The sequence below is a fragment of the Capsicum annuum genome, chromosome 9, assembly GCF_002878395.1.
Source record: "Capsicum annuum cultivar UCD-10X-F1 chromosome 9, UCD10Xv1.1, whole genome shotgun sequence".
In the NCBI taxonomy this organism is placed as follows: Eukaryota; Viridiplantae; Streptophyta; class Magnoliopsida; order Solanales; family Solanaceae; genus Capsicum; species Capsicum annuum.
The window spans coordinates 199,940,537-199,963,722 of NC_061119.1; positions in this window are offsets into that span (position 1 = coordinate 199,940,537).

A 23,186-nucleotide genomic window follows, 5' to 3' on the forward strand; every position below is an offset into this window, starting at 1 on the left:
GAGTCATAAATTGATATTGAATTATGGGTCACTAAGCCATGCTTTAGATTTAAAATTTTATGAACTTTTGTTCTATAAGAACCCATTAATTGAGTACTTTGAGATTATTGAGAAAGATTTGGCCTTTTGGTCATAATAGAGTTGAAATCCACATCGAGTATGATTTAAAGCAAATTGAAATATATTTTAGTTTTCATTATAGACCCTTGAGTTATTTCATGGGGGATTTTCTAAAAGTTCTAAGCTGAGTATGGGAGTATAATTTAGCACCGAGTTGGGTATGATTCTAAGGTTTCATGGCCCAGAACTACATGCCAATGTAGGTTCGATATTTATGGGCCCAAGGCCGAGATAGTGATCACTAAAGATGAGGTTCAAGCCATGTGAGCCATTCCTATTTGCACACTTGATTTTATTAAAGATTATTGATATTGCTTTATGTAAATGGATACACCCCCATATACTCAGTACATTCCCAAAGTGCTGATCCACATATACGTCTGTGTGCTACATTGTCTCATAATATAGGTACAAGTGCTCAGTCCCAGCAGTTACAGTGATCTCTGAGCATCTCATCTACATCCTTGTCCTTGGTGAGTCCTCATGGTTTGAGGACCTATATTTGCAGCTTTTCTGCTTTCATAGTGTTTTGAGTTTTACTTTCAGATCATTACGAGTCAGTTGGGGGTCTTTTCCAATGGATTTCCAGTTTGTGTAGTAGAGGCTTTGTCAAACTAGATTGTCTATTGAAGTTGTGTTCTAGACTATTAGTATTTTTGCTATCTAGACATTGTTTCCAGTTATTTCTGATTATAGGTGACACAATAAGGCATCATTATTTAGCTTATTTATCCTAAAGCAAATGTTAGAAATAGTAATAGGCTCAAAGGGTTAGCTTAAGGCTACTTGTAGCCTTAAGCACCGTGTGACATCTTGGGATGAGATTTCGGGGCGTTACAAACTTGGTACCAGAGCCTAAGGTTTAAGGAGTCCTAGGGAGTCTGACAAGCCTCATTAAGTAGATTCTTGATCATCGGTGTGTTGTGCGTCACATCTATGAGAAAGAGTCTACAAGATATTTTAGGAAAAAGTTATTTTTTTTCATTTTGATTCTATCGTGCCTACAGTTGTCCCTCTCATCTTATAATTCGTGCTCTCTTATTTCAGAAAATGCCTCCCGAAAGATGGAATGCCCATAAAAACAATAATGAGCAACCTCAGCCTGTTGATACCTTGAATGAGACTGTGTCTTATGTAGAGTTTTGGGTGGCCTTTCAGGTGTTAGCCTAAGCAGTCACCGCCAATGTTCAGGCCAACAACCAGGCCACAGTTTTGAATCAATAGGGAGGTGATTTAGCTGTTGCTAGGATTCATGATTTTATACGGATGAATCCACCAAAATTTTATGGGTCTAAGGCAGGAGAGGGCCCAATGTTATACCTTAAGAAGGTAAGAAAGATCACACAAGTGATGCATATTTCTGAGGAAGAAAGTGTTGAGCTGGTATCTTACAGGTTGAAAGATATTTCTTATGACGGGATTGTAGTGTAGAGGAAGGGTAGATATGAGGATGCTGCCCCTATGACCTGGAAGGTGTTCCAAGAAGCAATATTGGATGAGTCATTCCCGCTTGAGATTAGGGAAACAAAGATTGAGGAGTTTATGAACTTGAAATAGGGTTCCATGACTGTTAAGGAATGCTGCCTTAAGTTTAATTAGTTGGCCAAGTATGCTCTTTATCTGATTGCTAACACCTGAGCTAGTATGAGTAAGTTTGTGACTGTGGTGTCTGGGTTGGTGTTAAAAGAATGCAGGACTGTGATACTAAATAGGGATATGGACCTATCTAGATTGATGAGACATACACAACAGATAGAGATAAACAAGATAAGAGAAAGATAGATAGAGTGAGGGGTAACAAGAGGGATAGATCCGAGCAGTATGAGTATAGTCAGTCTAGGTCCCATAGAGGTAACCACCTAGAGTTCCAGAGCCATTTTTCTATGTTAGTACCTTCATCAGCTAGTGCTCCCACGCCTATATGCAAGCAGGATCAAGGGAACATGTCTTCTATGTACCGGTCCCAGAATAATGTAAGTAATAGACCTCGCTATCCTCCATGTACCAAGTGTGGTAGGGACCATATCAGTGAGTGCTTAGCAGACCAGAGAGGTCATTTTGGTTGTGGCAAACTGGAGCACAGACTTAGAGAGTGTTCGCATGCTAGGCAACAGAATAGAGATGCCCGACCTCAGACACAGGCTACTAGTGCACTAGCTCCTGTAGCCCATCCCACCTCTTCTCAGGGTGCTTCATCTAGCACTGATGGCGGTCAACGCCAAAATATATTCTATGCTCTCCCATCCTATCAGGAGCAGGAGGACTCTCTCGATGTTGTCAATGGTATGCTCCGTGTATTCCACTTTAATATTTATTTGTTGTTGGACCCTGGGTCAAGTTTTTCTTATGTGACCCCACTTTTTGCTGTGAATTTTGAAATGAGTCCCAAAAAGATTCCTGAGCCTTTCCTAGTTTCTACTCCAGTAGGGGAGTCAGTTGTTGCTAAGTAAGTGTATAGAAATTATCCTGTTACTGTTCTTTATTGATTCATGCTTGATAATTTGATACAGTTGGACATGGTGGATTATGACCTTATTCTGGGTATGGATTGGCTTCACTCTTTTTATGCATCTATAGACTGTCGTACCCATGTGGTTAAGTTTCAGTTTCCTGATGAACCAATTTTTGAGTGGTCCGGGATTACAGTATCTCCCAAGAGTCATTTTATCTCCTATCTCAAAGCCAAATAGCTAATATCCAAAGGTTGCATCTATCACCTAGTTAGAGTAAAAGACACTAAGTTTGAGGCTCCAACTATTCAGTCAGTCAACATTGTTAATGAGTTTCCTGATGTTTTTTTGAAAAATCTCCCAAGGGTACCTCCCGATAGAGAGATAGAATTTGGGATTGACCTTCTTCACAACACTCAGCCTATTTCTATTCCACCCTACCGTATGGTACCTGTAGAGCTTAAGGAGTTGAAAGATTAACTCAAAGATCTTTTAGATAAGGGTTTTATAAGGCCAGTTTTTCTCCTTAGGCCGCACCCATCCTGTTCGTGCAAAAGAAAGATGGTTCTTTGCGTATGTGCATTGACTATCATCAGCTGAATAAGGTCACAGTTAAGAACAAGTACCTTTTTCCTAGAATTGATGACCTATTTTATCAGTTGTAAGGTGCAAGTTATTTTTCTAAGATAGACCTTAGATTAGGCTATCACCAGCTTAATATAAGGAGTGTGATATCCCAAAGATAGCCTTCCAAAACCGTTATGGTCACTTTGAGTTTCTAGTCATGTCTTTCGAGCTAACCAATGTTCTAGTGGCTTTTATAGACCTCATGAATCGAGTGTTTAAATAGTATCTTGATATATTTGTCATAGTGTTCATAGATGATATTTTTGTGTACTCCCATAGTGAGGATGACCATGCAGACCATCTTAGAATGGTCTTGCAAACTCTTAGAGATCATCAGATGTTTGCCAAATTCAACAAGTGTGAATTTTGGCTAAGATTAGTGGCCTTTCTAGGTCATATTATTTCAGCCAAAAGCATTAGGGTCGATCCCCAAAAGATAAAAGCTGTAAGAAATTAGCCTAGACCTATCTCTCTGTTTGACATTAGGAGTTTCTTGGGTCTAGCTGGATATTACCGCTATTTTGTTGAAGGTTTCTCTTCTATTGCGTCCCCCATGACCCAGTTGACCCAAAAGAAAGTTAAGTTTCTTTGGTCAGATTCCTGTGAGAAGAGTTTTCAGGAGTTGAAGACGACTCACCTCAGCCTCTATGTTGACTTTGCCTGATGGGACAGATGATTTTGTGGTGTATTGTGATGTCTCTAGAGTTGATTTGGGTTGTGTGTTGATGCACAGAGATAAGGTTATAGCCTATACCTCTAGACAGTTGAAGCCGCATAAAAAGAATTACCCAACCTATGATCTTGAGTTAGCTGTTGTGGTCTTTGCTTTGAAAATATGGAGACACTATCTGTATGGTGTTCATGTTGATATGTTTACTAATCATAAGAGCCTGCAGTATGTGTTTACTCCGAGGGAGTTGAATCTTAGACAGAGAAGGTGGTTAGAGTTGCTAAAGAATTATGATATAATTATGCTATACCATCAAGTTAAGGCCAATGTAGTGGCAGATACCCTTAGTAGGTTGTCTATGGGCATTGTGGCTTATGTAGAGAAAGATAAGAAAGAGTTAGATCATAATGTACATCATCTGGCTAGATTGGGTGTTAGGCTACTTGATTCCACTGAAGGGAATATTTTGGTGCTGAGTACTTTTAAATCCTCTTTAGTTTTGGAAGTGAAGGAGAAATAAGACTTAGATGCTAGTTTGGTTAGACTGAAGGAGTCAGTTAAAGACCAAAAGATGGAGGTTTTCTCCCAAGGGGGAGATGGTGTATTGAGATGTCAGAATAGATTATGTGTTCCTTGTGTTGGTGACTTGAGGCAGAGAATCATGGCTGAGGTGCATGGTACGCGGTATTCCATTTATTTTGGTGCTACAAAGATGTACCGTGACTTGTGGGAAATTTGTTGGTGGAGTAGCATAAGGAAGGATATAGCAGGGTTCGTGGTAAAGTATGCAATGTGCCAACAGGTTAAGGTAGAGTACCAAAGACCTAGTGGTAAGTTACAAGAGTTTGGTATACCCACTTGGAAGTGGGAAAAAGTGAATATGAATTTCGTGACTGGTCTACTCCTTTTGCGTCGTCATCTTTATTCTATTTGGGTTGTTGTAGACAAGTTGACTAAGTCATCGCACTTCTTTCCGATGCATACATCATATATAGCTTGGGATTATGCTAGATGGTATATCTAGGAGTTAGTTAGGTTGCATGGAGTCCCCTTGTCTATTATTTCGCATAGGGGTACTCAGTTCACTTTGCAGTTTTGGAGAGCTTTTCAGAAGGGTTTTGGTACCCAAGTTCTCCTGAGTTCTGCTTTTCATCCGCAGACAGATGGTCAAGCTGAGAGGACCATCCAGACTTTGGAGGATATGTTGAGAGCATGAGCTCTTGACTTCCAAGGTAGTTGGGATGAACATTTTCCATTGATAGAGTTTTCTTATAACAACAGTTATCATGCTAGCATCAAGATAGCACCATTTGAGGCTTTGTATGGTAGAAGATGTAGATTACCCATAGGTTGGTTTGGAGTGGGTGAGGCTGCTGTGATTGGGCATGATACAATGTTTCAGGCTATGGAGAAAGTTAAGTTGATTAGGAAAAGGTTGAAGACAGCTCAGAGTCATCAAAAGTCATACGCTAATGTGAGAAGAGAGGATCTTGAGTTTGAGGTGGGTGATTTTGTGTACTTGAAGATTTCACCCATCAAAGGGGTGAAGAGGTTTGGCAGAAAATGGATGTTTAGTCCCCGTTATGTTGTCCCTTATAGAGTTTTGAGTCGTGTTGGGAAAGTAGCCTATGAGATTAAGTTACCCGCAGAATTGTCAGCTATCCATCCTATTTTTCATGTCTCCATGTTTAAGAAGCATATTGTAAGATACCATAAAGTTTTCTCATCGTCAAAGCCTTCGAAGAAAGTTACAAGAAGCTTAACACTTAGAATTTCAGCCAAGTGTTCCAACACTTAGTTCATTTTTTAGCCCTCAAACTTCAATGAATTATTTCGTGACCTTCCCGACCTCCGTTTCTTGATTTTGTTATTGCGTTGCGATAGGGAAAGGTCGTAAGGTATCTCAGGTGAGTTTCAGAATTTTTGAAATCCATTTAGGGCACGTTTGGGGTGCCAACCCAGTAGCTAAAGGCTATTAAGGGGTGCCACCCACCTTAGCAAAGGCTCTGGGCAAGGCGCCGCCTAGGCCATAGCTTTTGTGCCCAGTTTTCAGCTTCTTTTCTCCGTCTGATTAAGGGTAAAGTTGGTATTTTACCACTCCATTATCATCTTTAACACGAGATTACACCCCAAAAATACCATAGTATTCATACTTTCTTCAAAAACCACCAAGGATATAGGTTAGGGTTTCTACACAAACTTCAAGAGAACTCAAAAGTTAACCGTCAGTTTTCAATAATAGTTTGAGAATTGGAATCCCCATTCTGAGGGCTACAAGAAGCACCAATTAATTTCAAGAATAGCAACCCAAAGTCAAGAACTCACTCAAAGTTTTAATTTCAAGGTATGTGGGGTTTGAAAAAGAACACTCTTTCGTTCTTGTGCCAAAAGTTTTAGATTTTCTAAAAGAATTTCGTATTTCCAAGATGAATTCATATTATTTTGCTATATTTCAAGTTTATGAGATTATGGAATTGTTCAAGTATTGAATTGCATGATTATTTTGTTCAATTATGATCTAAATTGATAGTTCATGATAGAAATTGCACATTCCTAAATTGATATCTTATTTCCAAGAATTTTCAAGAGTTGTTGGCTCCCATTACATATTTTTGAATTGTTTAAGGTGGATTTTCTTAAAGTTCTGAGCAAAGTAAGGGAGTAGTATTTAGCACCGAGTTGGGTTTGATTCTGAGGTCTTATGCCCCAGAACTAAGTACCCCCGTAGGTTTCTGGTTTACCCCAAGTGGGTTAATCTAGTGATCACTAAAAGTTAAATGTTCTACTCTTATGGCAAGGATATAACAGCACTTCCCAACGTGGGCAAGACGTTGGACTTCATGTCAGCTCACATGGTTTATGTCGGTTAGAAGAAACTCCCAAAGTTATATTATCCTAAGTCCCAAGGGTCTCAAAGTATCTTATGTTTTCTAGAGTCTCAAGTCTTAAAGTTCCTAAAGTATCAAGTTCTTGAGTTTTAAAGAAGTTTTACTATCCTTAAGCTTAGAGTGTAAGTTTGAAGGTATATTGATTTTGAAAGCTATGACCCTATGATTCCTAAAGTTTTCAAGTGTCATGATTATTAAGTCCCCAAGAAGTTTCTTTCTTTCATGAGATTATAGCTTATGTGCTAAAAGTTGATATTTTAAAATTTCATATAATTTACAAGTTGAGAACAAAGAAATAATACAGATCCAGAATAAAGTGAAATGACTCATGTGATTTCTATTATCTATTTCCTAACCACAACTTATGAGAATTTTATTCAAGCTATGTGAGTCATCTATTAGAGCATGCATGTTTTCTATTAAGACTTGTGATACTGATTATTTATTTGCATACACCCCACATGCTTAGTATATTCCCAAAGTACTGACCACATATACGTTTGTGTGCTACATTTTCTCATAATGTAGGTTCAGGTGCTCCGTCCCTGCCTCGTCAGTAATCCCCGAGTGCCTTCATCTACATCTCCACAGTGGTGAGTCCTCATTGTTCAAGTACCGATTATATTTAGATATTCAGTTTATCTATTAGTTGTTAATTTCGTTTTAGTTGAGTATGAGTCAGTTGGGGACCTGTCCCAATGGCTCTTTAGCTCTTGAGTAGTAGAGGCTTTGTCAGACAAGTTGTCAGATTGTTAGTATGTCGAAATTTCCAGTATTATGGTTGTTTAGATGAAGTATTTTCACAGTGGTTCTTATGATTTGTTATAATAGTGCTCGTGATTTGTCTATTTCATATCTAAGCAAGTTATTATGTGAAGTAGCAAGCTCAAAGGGTTAGCTTGGGGCTACTTGTAGCCTTAAGCACCGTGTGATGCTTCGGGACCTATATTTGGGGCGTTACAAACTTAGTATCAAAGCCTAAGGTTTAAGGAGTCCAAGGGAGTCTGACAAGCCGCGTTAAGTAGAGTCTTGATCATCGGTGTGTAGCGCACCACATCTATAAGCAAGGGGCTACGAAATGTTTAGGAAAAAGTCATTTCTTTCTTACAGAGTCTATCATGCTTAAAGATGTCTCTCTCAGCTATTAATTCGTGATCTCTTATTTTAGAAAATGCCTCCTCGTCGAGCCCATAAAAACAATAATGATTAACAACTTAAGCCTGCTGATTCCTTGAACGAAAATGTGTCCCCTACCGATTTCTGGGTAGCTTTTCAGGTGCTAGCCCAAGCAGTCACTGCGAATGTTCATTCCAATAACCAGGCCATAGCTACACAGTAGTAGGGAGGTGATTTAACTACTGCTAGGATCCATGATTTCATATAGATGAATCCACCAGAGTTCTATAGGTCCAAGGTAGGTAAGGACCCACAATTTTATCTTGAAGAGGTGAGAAAGATCACGTAGGTGATGTATATGTCTGAGGAAGAAAATGTAGAGTTGGCGTCTTACAGGTTGAAGGACATCGCTTATGACTGGGTTGGTACATGAAAGAAGAGTAGAGAAGAAGATGATGCCTCTATTACTTGGTAGGTGTTCCAAGATGTATTCTTGGATAAGTTCTTTCCGTTAGAGATGAGGGAGGCAAAAGTAGAGGAGTTTATGAACTTAAGGCAGGGCTCTATGACTATTATGGAGTACTACCTGAAGTTCAACTAGTTAGCAAAATATGCTCCTGACTTGATTGCTGACGCCCGCTCTAGCATGAGAAAGTTTGTGACAGGTATTTCTGGTTTGGTGTTGAAAGAGTGTAGGATTGCTATGTTAAATAGGGATATGGACCTATCCAAATTGATGATACATGCATAACAGATAGAGGCAAATAAAATAAGGTAAGGGGAAACAAGAGAGCTCGATTCGAGCAGCATGAGAATAGTCAGGCTAGGTCCCATGGAGGGAACTGCCCTCAGTTCCAAAGCTGTTCGTCCATGCCAGCACCTTCATCCACTAATGCTCCCGTACCCAGAGGCTGGCAGGAGCAAGAGAATAGGCCTGCTGTGTCTAGATCCCAAAATAGTATGAGTAACATGCCTAATGTTCCTCCTTGTGCTAGGTATGGTAGGACCCATCCTGGTGAATGTTTGGTTGAGCAGAGAGAATGTTTCGGTTATGGCAAGATGGGCCACAGACTTAGAGAGTTCCCACATGCCAGATAGGGGAGCAGAGATATCCGACCACAGGCGTAGGCCACCAGTGCACCAGCTCCTGCAGCCCATCCAGCTCCTCCATAGGGCGCTTCTTCTAGCACTGCTGGAGGTTAGTGCCAAAATAGATTCTATGCCTTACCTTCCCATCATGAGTAGGAGGATTTTCCCAATGTTTTTACTGGTATGCTCTGCATATTTCACTTTGATGTTTATGTGCTGTTGGACCCCGAGTCAAGTTTTTCTTATGTGACACCATTGGTTGCTGTGAATTTTAAATTGAGTCCAAAAAATATCCCTGAGCCTATTCTAGTTTCTACTCCAGTAAAAGAGTCTATTATTGCTAGGCAAGTATATAAAAAGTGTCCTATTATTATCCTTCATAGAGTCATATTTGTTGATCTGATAGAGTTGGATATGATTGATTTTGATCTCATTCTGGGTATGGACTGGCTTCACTCTTGTTATACATCTATAGACTGCCGTACCCGTGTGGTTAAGTTTCAGTTTCCTGATGAACCTGTCTTTGAGTGGTCCAAAAGCTCAGTATCTCCCAAAAGTTATTTTATTTCTTATCTCAAAGCCAGAAAGCTTATATCCAAATGTTCCATCTATCATTTAGTTAGAGTTAAAGACACTAAGTCTGAGATTTCTACTATTCATTCAGTCAACATTATTAATGAGTTTCCTGATGTTTTTTTAAAAGATCTCCCAGGGGTACCTCCCGATAGAGAGATAAGCTTTGGGATTGATCTTCTTCCTGAAACTCAGCCTATTTCTATTCCTCCTTACCGCATGGCACCCACAGAGCTTAAGGCGTTGAAAGAACAACTCAAAGACCTTTTAGACAAAGGTTTCATAAGGACCAGTGTATCTCCTTGGGGCGTACTCATCCTATTCGTGCAGAAGAAAGATGGTTTTTTGTGTATGTGCATTGACTATTGCCAGCTTAATAAAGTCACAGTCAAGAATAAGTACCCTCTTCTTAGAATTTATGACTTATTTGACCAACTTCAAGGTGCAAGTTATTTCTCCAAGATAAACCTTAGATCCGGTTATCACCAACTTAAAGTAAGGGAGTGTGACATCCCAAAGATAACCTTTAGAACCCGTTATGATCACTTTGAGTTTCTTGTCATGTCTTTCGGACTAGCCAATGCTCATATAGCCTTCATGGACCTCATGAATCGAGTGTTCAAGCAGTATCTTGATATGTTTGTCATTATTTTTCATAGATGATATTCTTGTGTATTCCTGAAGTGAGGTTGACTATGCAGATCATCTTAGAATTATTTTGAAAACTCTTAGAGATCACCAGTTGTTCGCCAAATTCAGCGAGTGTGAGTTTTGGCTAAGGTCCGTAGCTTTTCTGGGTCATATTATTTCAGCCGAAGGCATTAGAGTTGATCCCCAAAAGACAGAAGCTATAAGAAATTGACCTAGACCTATCTCTCCACAAACATTAGGAGTTTCTTGGGTCTAGCTAGCTATTACCGCCGTTTTGTTGAGGGTTTCTCTTCATTGCGTCTCCCATGACCCGGTTGATCCAAAAGAAAGTTAAATTCCTTTGTTCAGATTCCTGTGAGAAGAGTTTTTAGGAGTTGAAGAATCGACTCACGTCAGCCCCTGTGTTGACTTTGCTTGATGGTGTTGATAGTTTTCTGGTGTATTGTGATACTTTTAGAGTTGTCTTGGGTTGTGTGTTGATGGAGAGAGGTAAGGTTATAGCCTATGCCTCTAGAGAGTTGAAACCGCATGAAAAGAATTACCCAGCCCATGATCTTAAATTAGCTGTTGTGGTCTTCTCTTTGAAAATCTGGAGACATTATTTGTATGGTGTTCATGTTGATATGTTCACTGATCACAAAAGCCTGTAGTATGTGTTTTCTTATAGGAAGTTGAATCTTAGGCAGAGACGATGGTTGGAGTTGCTAAAAAATTATGATATGAGTATGTTGTATCATCTAGGCAAGGCTAATGTTGTGGCAGACACCCTTAGTAGGTTGTCTATGGGCAGTGTTGCTCATGTAGAGAAGGGTAAAGAAGAGTTAGCTCACGATGTACATTATTTGGAAAGAGTGGGGGTTAGACTGTTTGATTCCGCTGAGGGGAATGTCTTGGTACAGAGTAGTTCCGAATCCTCTTTAGTTTTGGAAGTGAAGGAGAAGCAAAACTTAGGTGCTAGTTTGGTTAGACTGAAGGAGTCAGTTAAGGACCAAAGAGTAGAGGTTTTATCCCAAGGAGGAGATGGTGTGTTGAGATTACAGGGTTGATTATGTGTTCCTTGTGATGATGATCTGATACAGAGGATCATGGCATAGGGGCATGGCGTATGATATTTTATTCATCCCGGCGCTACCAATATGTGCCGTGACTTGTGGGAAATCTATTGGTGGAGTGGTATGAAGAAGGTTATAACGGAGTTTGTGTTGAAGTGTGAAACTTGCCAACAGGTTAAGATAGAGCATCAAAGGCCTGGTGGTGTGATGCAAGAGTTTAGTATCCCCACTTGGAAGTGGGAAGAGATAAATATGGACTTTGTGACTGGTTTACCTCTTTCGCATCATCATCATGATTCTATTTGGGTGATTGTGGATAGGCTGACTAAGTCAGCACTTTTCTTGCCTGTGCACACATCTTATGTAGCTGAGGACTATGCTAGATTTATATTCAGGAGTTAGTCAAATTGCATGGAGTTCCCTTGTCTATTATTTCGGTAGGGGTACTCAGTTCACTTCGCAGTTTTAGAGAGCTTTTCGGAGGGGTTTTGGTACCCAACTGCATTTGAGTTTCACTTTTCATCCATAGACAGATGGTTTGGTTGAGCGAACCATTCAAACTTTAGAAGATATGTTTAGAGCATGTGCTCTTGATTTTAAAGGTAGTTGGGATGAGCATCTACCATTGATTGAGTTTGCTTATAACAATAGTTATCACTCTTGCATTCGATGACACCATTTGAGGCTTTGTATGGTAGAAGGTGTAGGTCACCCATTGGTTGGTTTGAAGGGGGCAAAGCTGTTGTGATTGGACCTGATGCAGTGTTTGAGACAATGAAGAAGGTAAAGTTGATTAGAGAAAGGTTGAAGACAGCTCAGAGTCGTCAAAAGTCATATGCAAATATGAGATGAAGAAACCTTGAGTTTGAAGTTAATGATTTGGTGTATCTTAAAATTTCACCCATGAAAGGGGTGAAAAGGTTTAGGAAAAAGGGGAAGTTTAGTCCGCGATATGTTGGCCCTTATAGAGTTCTTAATCGTGTTGGGAAAGTAGCTTATGGAGTAGAGTTGCCTGCAAAACTGTCAGCTGTTCATCCTATCTTCCATGTCTCTATGCTTAAGAAGTGTATTGGTGATTCTGTTGTTATAGATCCTTCGAAAATTATTCATGTCCGGGACAGTCTTTCTTTTGATGAGGTTCCAGTTGAAATCCTAATCTTCCAAGTCCGGAGACTAAGGAAAAAAGAAGTTCCCTTGGTTAAAGTTTTATGGCGGAACCAGTCAGTTGAGAGTGCTACTTGGGAAGCAGAAGCAGATATGTGATTCAAGTACCCACACCTCTTCTCCACAAGTTCAGATTAAGCTGAAGGTACTATTCTTTTTTAGTTCAGTCCCTTTCTAATCAAAGTTGCAGCTGTATAGCCATTATTATCATAAGAGTATGTATTCTATGAAGTATCCGAAGGTTTAGAATAAAGTAAAGTCAATTTAGCCAAATATTTCAGCTGTGTATCCTGCATTTTCTCAACGTTCTGAACATATCTATCTACATTTGAGGACGAATCTTCCCAAGGGGGAGATATTATAAGACCCCATAAATTTTCGTCGTCGTCAAAGCCTTTGAAGCAAGTTAAAAGAAGCTTAACACTTAGAATTTTAGCTAAGTGTTCCAACACTTAGTTCATATTTTAGCCGTCGAACTTTGATAAATTATTTTGCGACCTTCCCGACCTCCATTTCTTGATTTTGTTATTGGATTGCGATGAGGAAAGGTCATAAGGTATCTCGGGTGAGTTTCATAATTTTCGGAATCCATTTAAGGCATGTTTGGGGTGCCTAAGCATTAGCTAAAGGCTATTAAGGGGCGTCGCCTACCTTAGCAAAGACTCTGGGCAAGGAGCCGCCCAGGCCATAGCCTTTGTGCCCAATTTTCAGCTTCTTTTCTCTGTCTTATTAAGGGTAAAGTTGGTATTTTCCCACTCCTTTATCATCCTTAACACGAGATTACACCCCCAAAATACCATATTATTCGTACTTTCATCAAAAACCACCAAGGACATAGCTTAGGGTTTCTACACAAACTTCAAGAGTACTCAAAAGTTAACCGCCAGTTTTCAATAATTTTTTGAGAATTGGAATCCCAATTCCGAGGGTTACCAGAAGCACCCATTAATTTCACGAATAGCAACCCAAAGTCAAGAACTCACTCAATGTTTTAATTTCAAGGTATGTGGGGTTTGAAAAAGAACACTCTTTCATTCTTGTGCCCAAAATTTTTAGATTTTCTTAAAGAATTTCATATTTCTAAGATGAATTCATATTATTTTGCTATATTTCAAGTTTATGAGATTATGGAATTTTTCAAGTCTTGAATTGCATGATTATTTTGTTCAATTATGATCTAAATTGAGAGTTCATGATATAAATTGCACATTCCTATATTGATATCATGTTTCCAAGAATTTCCAAGAGTTGTTGGCATGAGTTGAACTTTATTGTGAAATTGTGAGTCTTTGATGATGAATTATTGATACTCCAAGAAGTATACTTATATTTCCATGTTGTTGAGATTTTAAAACTTTGATGAAAAGTCTATCAAGATTTCAAGAAAAGAATTGAGTTTTGATCCTAAGTTAAGAAAGAAATCCACATTATTTGTTTGATTTGAGATAAAGGGAAAGCATATTGGCTCCCATTACATATTGTTAAATTGTTTAAGGTAGATTTTCTTAAAGTTCTGAGCAAAGTAAGGGAGTAGCATTTAGCACCGAGTTGGGCTTGATTCTGAGGTCTCATGCCCCAGAACTACGTGCTCCTATAGGTTTCTGATTTACCCATCCCATTAGATATTATTGAATTGTTTAAGGTAGATTTTCTTAAAGTTCTGAGCAAAGTAAGGGAGTAGCATTTAGCATCGAGTTGGGCTTGATTTCGAGGTCTCATGCCCCAGAACTACGTGCTCCCATAGGTTTCTGATTTACCCCAAGTGGGTTAAGCTAGTGATCACTAAAAGTTAAATGCTCTACTCCGATGGCAAGGATATAACAACACTTCCCAACGTGGGCAAGACGTTGGACTCCATGTCAGCTCACATGGTTTATGTCGGTTAGAAGAAACTTCCAAAGTTATATTATCTCGAGTCCCAAAGGTCCCAAAGTATCTTATGTTTTCTAGAGTCTCAAGTCTTAAAGTTCCTAAAGTATCAAGTTCTTGAGTTTTAAAGAAGTTTTACTATCCTTAAGCTTAGAGTGTAAGTTTGAAGGTATATTGATTTTGAAAGCTATGACCCTATGATTCCTAAAGTTTTCAAGTGTCATGATTATTAAGTCCCCAAGAAGTTTCTTTCTTTCATGAGATTATAGCTTATGTGCTAAAAGTTGATATTTTAAAATTTCATATAATTTACAAGTTGAGAACAAAGAAATAATACAGATCCAGAATAAAGTGAAATGACTCACGTGATTTCTATTATTTATTTCCTAACCACAACTTATGAGAATTTTATTCAAGCTATGTGAGTCATCTATTAGAGCATGCATGTTTTCTATTAAGACTTGTGATACAGATTATTTATTTGCATACACCCCACATGCTTAGTATATTCCCAAAGTACTGATCCACATATACATCTGTGTGCCACATTATCTCATAATGTAGGTTCAGGTGCTTTGTCCCAGCCTCATCAGTGATGCCCGACTGCCTTTATCTACATCTCCATAGTGATGAGTCCTTATGGTTCGAGGATCGGTTATATTCAGATATTCAATTTATCTAGTAGTTGTTCATTTTTTTTCAGTTGAGTATGAGTCAGTTGGGGACCTGTCCTAATGGCTCTCTAGCTCTTGAGTAGTAGAGGCTAAGTCAGACTAGTTGTCAAATTGTTAGTATGTCGAGATTTCTAGTATTATGGTTGTTCGGATGAAGAATTTTCATAGTATTTCTTATGATTTGATATAATAGTGCTCATGATTTGTCTATTTCATCTCTAAGCAAGTTATTATGTGAAGTAGCAGGCTCAAAGGGTTAGATTGGGGCTACTTGTAGCCTTAAGCACCATGTGACCCTTTGAGACCCGTTTTTGGGGTGTTACATATATTGGTAACTCCGTTGTAGTGGATCCTTCTGAGAGTGATGATATTCTGAACAGTCTTTTGTTTAATGAAATTCCTGTTGAGATCCTAGATTTCTATATTCCTAAACTGAGGAACAAGGGGTTCCCTTGGTCAAAGTTTTATGGCAGAACCAGTCAATTGAGGGCGCTATTTGGGAGGCAGAAGCAGAAATGCAAGCCAAGTACCCGCACTTTTTCTCCCCGAGTTCAGATCAAGCTGAAGGTATTGTTCTTCCTTAATTCATCCTTTCTAATTGAAAGTTCAGATATGTATCTATTCTTACATGAGTTTTTGCAATTTCCGAAGTATTCAAGAGTTTAGACAGATATGGAACCCACTTAGCAAATTGCTTCAGCTATGTGTACTCAGTTTTCTCTGTGTTCTTATCCTAACTAGTGACATTCGAGGATGAATGTTTCCAAGGGAGAGATATTGTAAGACCCCGCAAAGTTCCCTCATAGTCTGAGCCTTTAGAGCGTGTCAAGTGAAGTGTAATTTTGGCCCTAAAAGATTAATGAGTAACTTCCAAAGTGATCAAGTGTTTAAGCCTTGTTGAATTTTCCTAAAAATGAATTTTTATCATTTGGGAAATTGAATTATCTTTCCAACGATACATATTTCGTCAAAATCCGACATCGAAAGAGAAAGATATGGCCATTTTATAAAAAGTAGTAAAATCGCCCAGGTCCAACGGAAAGGGCCAATAGACCATTGCCCAAACTATCGTAGAGGAGACAGTGAGACCTCATTCTGGTTAGGAGTGATGGTAAGGCCAACAGACCATTGATCTAGTGATGGACCATCGACCCAACAATCGCAGGTAAGGAAGAAAGTTCAATTCTGGCCCAGGTGCGACGATCAGGGCCAACGGACCGTCGGGCCCTCGAAGGACCGTCGGGCCCTCGACGGACCATCGCACCCACCGTTGCCTGTTTTGTTTAGTGATTTTACGTCATTTTTGAAAGAGCTTTTTAGTATTTCCCACCCTTTTTGCACTCAGATATAGCCAAAATGAAGAACATAGCTTCATATTCTTCATAGACATAAAAAACTAGGTTTTCTCTCAAGATTAACCCGCTAGAGCATATCCAAATCTTCCTCCAAGAAATTCAAGAACTCACCATAGATTTTACAATTTGATTTAATATTCAAGGTTCCCAAGTCAAAGGCTTCAAGAACTCTCTCTTAAGAGTTCCAAAAAGAGTCTCAAGCAAGCTTGTTCATCCAATTTCACAATCTAAGGTATGTGGGATTTGAAAAAGGACACTTCTTTCGTCCTTGTACCCAAAAGTTGTTCTAATTATGAGAATATATTTTTTTCTATGTTTTCTTATGAAATTGAAGAATGGGTTTATACCTTATGTTGTTATTCCTTGAGATTTTACTAGTTCCAATGTTTTAGAAATTGAAATAGATGAGTATCTTGAGATTTTTAAGGCAAAATACGGAAAATTCCAGATTTCTATATGATTTATGAATCTTTATGACACCTAGGATGCATTTTGATGAGTCATAACTGAGACTGAATATGGGTCATTAAGCCCTGCTTGAGATTTTAAATTTTATGAACTTTTGTGCTATAAGCACCCATGAATTGAGTACTTTGAGATTATTGAGAAAGATTTGACCTTTTGGTTATAATAGAGTTGAAATCCACATTGAGTATGATTTAAAGCAAATAGAAATATGTTTTTTCTTCTTTATAGACCCTTGAGTTATTTTAAAGGGGATTTCCTAAGAGTTCTGAGCTGAGTATGGGAGTAGTAGTTAGCACCGAGTTGGGTATGATTCCAAGGTTTTATGCCCTAGAACTACGTGCCACCGTAGATTTGATATTTATGGGCCCAAGGCTAAGATAGTGATTACTAAAGATGAGGTTCTATTCTGATGGCAAGGATAGAATAACTCTCCCCAATGTGGGCGAGACGTTGGACTCCATGTAGCTCACATGGTTTATGTCGGTTAGAAGAAACTCCCAAGTTTCAAGTGTCCCGAGTCTAAAAGAGTTCCAGAGTTCCCAAGTGTTAAAAGTTTCTAAAAGTTCTACGTCCTTAAGTTTTAAAGAAGTCTTACTTTCCACAAGATAAAAGCCTAAGTTTGAAAGTATTGTTTAAAGCTTCTTTTAGCTTTCCAGTATTGAGAATAAGAGGAGAGTATAGATTGTAAAGTTAAGTATAATGACTCACGAGATTTGTGTTACATGTTTCACTATTCATGATTTATGAGTTTTATATTCTTGACTTATTCAAGCCATGTGAGTCATTCCTATTTGCATGCATGATTTTATTAAAGAGTATTGATATTGCTTTATGTAAATGCATACACTCCCATATACTCAGTACATTCCCAAAGTGCTGATCCACATATTCGTCTGTGTGCTATATTGTCTCATAATGTAGGTACAGGTACTCAGTCCTAGAAATGACAGTGATCTCCGAGCATCTCATCTACATCCTTGTCCTTGGTGAGTCCTCATGGTTCGAGGACCTATATTTGCAGCTTTTCCATTTTCATAGTGTTTTGAGTTTTACTTTCAGATTATTGCGAGTCAGTTAGGGGTCTGTCCTAATGGCTCTCCAATTTGAGTGGTAGAGGCTTTGTCAGAGTTGATTGTCAGTTGAAGTTATGTTCTAGACGATCAGTATTTTGCTATCCAGACATTGTTTCCAGTTATTTTGGATTATAGTTGACACAATAAGGCATCATTGTTTAGCTTATTTATCCTAAAGCAAGTGTTAGAAGTAGTAACAGGCTCAAAGGGTTAGCTTAGGTATACTTGTAGCCTTAAGCACCATGTGACGTCTCGGGATGAGATTTTGAGGCATTACACGATTATTAGTCCCTGACGATTTAAGTTTTGATTGAACCGATAAGAAATAACTAAGTAACTAATCTTATTTATATTGATTATCAATTTTTAGTTCGTAATGATTTGATTTTTGATTTAATCTCAGCTCTTCAGCTAAGTAATTGATCAATTTTCACTTGGCTCATCAGTCAAATTAAATTATTTTAAAATAAACTAAAGAGTCGATTTATGAATTCAATAAAAAAAGACATTCAAACCAATGCATAATCCAAGCACCAAAACTATGGTTATCTTCACATATTTGAAAGTTGTACATCCTGAAAACTACTTCACACATCGATTATGTGTTGAACAACTAAAAAAATATGTTTGGAAACACTGTAGGAGATCGCAATGTCTAAAACGTCTCCTATCTAAAAACCCACATAACGAATGAAAAATCCACCCGTCATATATCCTCCGCCTGTTCTTATATCCGTAGCAGGCGACCTTAGCCTTATATGCCTTTTTCGTACCGCAATGAAGAAGGGTTAATGGCGTCAGATCGCTGGAGAAGTATTGACTAACCTCTTGTGGTATCTACTAAAAAGTGGGAAAATATGGATGAATTACTCAAATTTGAAACTGAACAAAAATTAAATTAAAATAACAATGAAACGTTGGATCCTCATTGAAGAAAAAATTAAAAATTACCACTCCATCAAGATTCATGTATGATTTGGTCAATGTAATACTAAATTCTAGCCGGTATTCAGTAGGGTTGCCGGGTACTTGAATGACAGTTGCCATTTTCTTTAGGTGGTGATGGGAGGAGAATAGGGTTTTGGTCATTTGTTGTGTGTTTTGGAGGGGATTGTTGTTTATAAAATGGGGAAGGAGAAGAGAATGATTGAGATGACCTAGATTCTGATGGTTTGTATTCTAGAGGTGACCTAGGAAATTGTAGTTGCAAGGGTCGGCATTATTGCTCATACAAAAAACTAATAAAAACAACATGCCTTAGGGAGTATTGAACACGCGACCTAAGGAGTATGCGTAAGCTGTTTGACCGTATTTGCTACCAGATCTTTCAACACAATGCATGCGGTATAATAATCTAATCATCACCGAGCTCATCCATTTGACCAAATATGTGACATGAAATTTTAGAATGAATGTACGTTATGGAATTTATTGATTCTCAATTGTTAAATTTTAGAATGAGTACTGCTAAAATAAGTCGTGATAAGGGATTGTTGAATGAATGTATGTCATGAATTGCGTCGACTCTGAATTTGTCAACATTATATCAAATGTTGTTGAATTCACTTGTAACAAGGGATTGTTGAATGAATGTACGTAATAATGAATTGCATCGATTCTCAAATTTTTAATATTATATAAAATAACTTTATTAAATTAACTCATGAAAATGGATTGGTGAATGAATGTACGTAATAATGAATTGCACAGAATCTCAATTTGTCACTGTTAAATGCAATTACCTTAGTAAATTAACTCGTAGCAAGGGATTGTTGAATGAATGTACGTAATAATGAATTGCGTCGATTCTAAATTTGTCAACATTATATGAAATAACTTTATTAAATTAACTCATGGCAATGAATTGTCGAATGAATGTACTTAATAATGAATTTCGTCGATTCTCTATTTGTCAACATTATATGCATAAACTTCATTAAATTAACTCATGACAAGGGATTGTCAAATGAATGTACATAATAATGAATTACATCGATTATCAATTTGTCAACATTAAATGCAATTACTTTATTAAATTAATTCATGACAAAGGATTATCGAATGAAAGTACGTAATAATGAATTGTGTCGATTCTCAATTTGTCAATATTATTGCATAAACTTCATGAAATTAACTCGTGACAATGGATTGTTGAATTAATATACGTAATAATGAATTTCATCAATTCTCAATTGGTTAACATTATATGAAATAACTTTATTAAATTAACTCGTGGCAATAGATTGCTGATGAATGTAAGTAATAAAAAACTGAATCGAATCTCAATTTGTCAACATTATATGAAGTATCCATATTAAATTAACTCATGACAATGGATTGTCGAATGAATGTACGTAATAATGAACCGCGTCGAATCTCAATTTTTCAACATTATATGAAGTAACCTTATTAAATTAACTCGTGACAATGGATTGTTTAATGAATGTACGTAATTATGAAGTGCGTCGATTCTCAATTTGTCAATATTATATGCAATAACTTCATTAAACTAAGTCTTGATAGTGGATTGTTGAATGAATGTATGTTATAATGAGTTTTGTCCATTCTCAATTTGTCAACATTATATGAAATAACCTTATTAAATTAACGCGTGACAAAATTCTAGTTGCAATAGGATTGAAAATTATTTTGTAAGGAAAAAGAAATGGTAAGGTAATTGAACTAGAATCTATAATATTGACACTTTTTGTGATGACCATCGTTAATATCCAATCTATGTTTGTGCCGGGCATAGTTAACTAAGGAGATATGGATTCCTACTCGATGAACTGTAACTCTATCCAAACCTAGGTAGGCTAGGCAAGGCTAGGCTAAAAAGGGATCAAATCGTTTACACTATTGCGTGCATTTACTGAGAACAATCAAATCGAATAGTGTCCAATCAGTCAGTGATTGACCTTTTTTTGGTGGTAGATTTTCATCTTTTTAAATCGTACTGCAATGTTAAACGAAATAAAACCAACTTGAAAATTTAAGTCTGTTAAAACTCAACCACAAAATATATATGAAGGGTATAGCTGAACATTATAATTATTAATTAGATTGAACGTTCTAAAAAATGAAAAATGAAAAAATGCATAATTTTAGACTGGACGGAGTATTGGTTGGTTTAAGACCCGTGATCTAACAATGGTGCAAGATACAATATGCTTCACTCAATATTCACATCAAATTAATGATCTTGCATAAAAAAAGGAGCTATGAAATCCTTCACATCTACTTTACTAGTATTACTTTTTCGATCACTCATGACATGGAGTGGAGTGTTATTGATTGCGTATTAAGGGGATTCATCAGTGCAACCAGGCTGTTAACTTTGCCTATCGACTGTTACAAAATTTTGAAGTTGATTTTTATTGCAAAAAAAATCAATGCAGCTAACTCACGTTTTTTTAGTGGTTTTTAACTCTGTATTTTATTGTTCAGTTTTTAGTCATTTACAATGTATTAGGGCTCCCAAACATCCAATGCAATCAACAAGCCTCATTTTTTATGTTATTGCAGTAATCCAACTATCTTGAGGTCACGGGTTGAAGTCTTGCAAACAGCCTCTGGCAAAAATGTAAGGTAAGGTTGCGTATGATACACCCTTGTGGTGGGGGCTCTTCCTCGAACACTGTGCATAGCGGTAGCTTTAGTTCACCAGATTTTCCTTTTTGCCCAACTATCTTGAGAAAGTGACGCACCGATTCAAATAAAGGTCGATCGTTCTTTAACTGTGCGGTTGGCCAGGTTGGTAGTTTTATTTACCATTTTGTAATTATTTTGTTTTGGTTAAAATGCAATCTAATTCTTGTAAATTGTTATAGTATAACGATGGTTGCTCTTTTGTCGAATGGCTTAAAAAGGATACACTGTCGAGCACCCTTCTCATGTATAATTTGCAAAGACTTTCCAAGTTTGAAATACTCCAAAAACTTCATGAATCCAAAAAAAAGGGAGCTTCTGACTTCACTATTGTTTGAAGCCGAAGGGCGAAGGGATCACTTAAAAGGATTGTTAAAAGAAACCGAATAAGAGAGGGATCATCTAAAACAAAAGTTGATTTTCTTCAAAGAAAAAGAGAATACCCTTAAAAATTTGTTGTATGTTATGGTGTTTGCGTTGTTTTTTGAAAATTTGTAACGGGTATGTACTAGAACTGAAAAAATGATTTTCTCCTAAACTATGTAAGGGGTTTGCTCAGTTAATCTATTATAGGTAAATCGGTTAGCACTCTTAAAATAATTCTATTACTATTCAATAATAATAAATTTAAAGGTACTCTATAATATTAAGCATTACAAATAACCAATTTACACAAAATCAATAAATTTAAGAAGATTTCAAAGTGTGACTGATTCTTTAAGGGTGGGAAAGTTGCAGCAAACTGTTTAATTTTTTGATGATGAGTTGAGAAATTTTGTCAAGAGAAGGAAACTCTCCAAAGTTTTTATGATTATAGTGAAATTTTGGCAATTAAAACTTGGTGGGAAAACCACAAACTTTTAAAATTTTTATTGATGAACTGAAAAAGCTTAACAAGTTACTACTAAATAAAGGCATCGTTGCTTGTGCTGTATCACAGTGTACAGTTATAAGTCGTATTCTGATAGTGTTAACTTGAAAAAGGTATGAGTAGGCATAATTCTATTTTTTGGCTTCTTGTCTTATCCTTCTTTATATTAAAATAATGACATTTCCTGTATAATTTTTATTTGCGCAGACTCAAAATGAAGATTGAGCAGAAATGTTTTTGAGTTGAATGTTTAAAGTAAAGAATCGAAAGTCTGCCAGATCATGAAGAATTTGATAAAAAATTATCGATATTGTTGACTAAATTCAAACTTTGGATAGAATGCTAAGGGGTTTACTCAGTCGCATGGGCTGCGATGCTGATGAATGCCTTACTCCTCCATCAGCACCTCCTACTCAATGAATAATGGTTGGTAAGTGGTAAGGTTATTTTGATCAGCTTCGACTTTTACAGATGTAATTTTACTTTATTGAACCATTGTCCAATGGTAATTGGATTATTTTTGTTCTGATATGTTTACTGTGATTTATGCTAACCAAATTATTTGAATCAAAAGTATGTTGATAAGAACAAAGTAGCATAATAATGGGAGCATTTTCTACCAGCAATAATCAATCTTATAAAATACTTATGCCATGACCCTAACAAAATTTAGACAAATAGAAAAAACAGACGAAGCAAAAATAAGATAACTAAAAGAAACATGAAAATTCACCACAAGCCATCGTAAGTATCCCCGCCGTCGATTTCACCCATGTGCTGAAATAAATTTTGCCTCATATTACACAGTTCCTGTCGAAGTTCATCATT